Source organism: Saccopteryx leptura, chromosome 7 (assembly GCF_036850995.1).
Source record: "Saccopteryx leptura isolate mSacLep1 chromosome 7, mSacLep1_pri_phased_curated, whole genome shotgun sequence".
Taxonomy (NCBI): domain Eukaryota; kingdom Metazoa; phylum Chordata; class Mammalia; order Chiroptera; family Emballonuridae; genus Saccopteryx; species Saccopteryx leptura.
The window spans coordinates 10,133,564-10,135,812 of NC_089509.1; positions in this window are offsets into that span (position 1 = coordinate 10,133,564).

The window sequence follows — 2,249 nt, forward strand, 5'->3', positions numbered from 1 at the left end:
AAAGATCTGTGTGTGGGAAGTGGCAGGGGTGCCTTAAAGGGACAGAACAGAAAATATCACTCACAGCCACTTGCCTGGGGCCCTGGGGACAAGGAGGGCTGATAAGACAGGCTTATCTTCCAAAAGAAAAGTGGGGAGAACAAGACAGATGGTGAGGGTAGAGGAATGCCTGGAATGACCTAAGAAGATGACTCATCCAGTGTGGAGGTGGCCATAGCTGGGGGAGGAGTTGATCCCTCCACACAGCACAAACCTAAAGTGGTTTTGGGTGACCCACCTCCAGAAAGCTCTCCAGCTCCAATCAGCACAAAAAGACACAGCTGAAAACAGGAACTGGGGAGGAGAGACAGTAACTCAGGTCTCCAGGGAGATCTGAGACACACCTCCCACTACTGAAGCTGAAAAAGCATCCCACCCCCAGAGAGCAGCTGGCAGAACAGCCTTCAGAGTCTCAGAGGTTACACCCACCACATTCCTGGATACAGTTTCAAATAAGCCCCTTGCTGAGATCAGTAAACAAGATTACCACTGAGTTAAGAAAACTGAGAAGAAAACAAACAAATCAAGACTTCAAAGTGACTCTACTAGGTAAGGAAACCACAACCGGAAGAAGCCTACAAGCCATACAGAGAATAATGGGAAGGCAGAGAAGCATAAGTCATATGTTTCAACAAGACAAATCCTCTGAAAAAGTCCTGGATGAATTGTAAGACATCAAATTACCAGATGCACAGTATAAAATAATGATTGTTATGGTGCTTAAGGATCTCAAAGCTACAATGGATGAACTTAATGAACACCTCAATAAAGAAATTGTACGCATTAAAAAGGACACGGAAATCATAAGAACCAGACAGAAATGACAAACACAATATCAGAAATGAAGACTAAATTAGAAGAAATTAAAAGCAGGCTGGATGAAGTAGAAGATCAAATCAGTGACTTAGAGGACAAGAAAAGTGAAAGCACAGAAGCAGAATAGCAAAAAGAAAACAGAATCAAAAAGTCTGAGAAAATTCTAAGAGAACTCTGTGACAACTTGAAGAGAAACAATATCTTCATAATAGGGTTCTTGAAGGAGAAGAGAAAGAACAAGGAATAGAAAGCCGGTTTAAAGAAATTATAGCTGAAAATTTCCCTAAATTGATGCAGAAAAGAGTCACACAGGTTCAAGAAGCAGAGAGAACCACATTAAAAAAGAACCCAAAGAGACCCACACAAAGACATATCATAATCAATATACCAAAGCTATGAGATAAGGAAAGAATACTAAAAGCTGTAAGAGAAAATCAGTCCATCACCAACAAAGGAACCCCCATAGGATGACATCTGACTTTTCAACAGAAACACTTGAGGCCAGAAGGGAATGGCAAGAAATATTCAAAGTGATGCAGAACAAGAACCTACAACCAAGACTTCTTTATCCAGCAAGACTATCGTTTAAAATAGAAGAGAAACAAAAAGCTTCCCAGACAAAAAAAAAAAAAATGTCAAGGAATTTATCACAACCAAACCAATGCTGCAAGAAATGTTAAAAGGCATGCTGTATACAAAACAAAGTGTGTGTGTGTGGGGGGAATATATATATATCTATATCTATATGTAGATATAGATAGATAGATATAGATAGATAGATAGATATTAAGAGAGAAAGGTAGATTTAAAGAAAAAATGGCAATAAACAATTACATATCAATAATAACCTTAAATGTAAATAGATTAAATGCTCCAATCAAAAGACATAGGGTAGCAGCGTGGATAAGAAAACAGGACCTGTACATATGCTGTCCTCAGGAGACCCACCTCAAAACAAAAGATACACATAGACTGAAAGTAAAACGATAGAAAAAAATATTTCATGCAAATGAAAGTGAAAAAAAGCTGGGGTAGCAATAGTTATATCTAACAAAATAGACTTTAAAACAAAGACTATAGTAAGGGATAAAGAAGGTCACTACATAATTATAAAGGGAGCAATCCAACAGAAAGAGATAACCATTTTAAATATCTATGCACCTAATATAAGAGCACATAAATAAATAAAGCAGATTTTCATGGACATAAAGGGAGAGATCAACAGCAATACAATAATAGTAGGGGATATCAAAAGCCCACTACCATTACTGGAAAGATCCTCAAAAAAGAAAATTAACAAGGAAACAGCAGAATTAAGGGACACACTAGATCACCTGGATTTAATAGATATCTTCAGAACTATTTACCCTAAAGCAGCAGAATGTACATTCTTT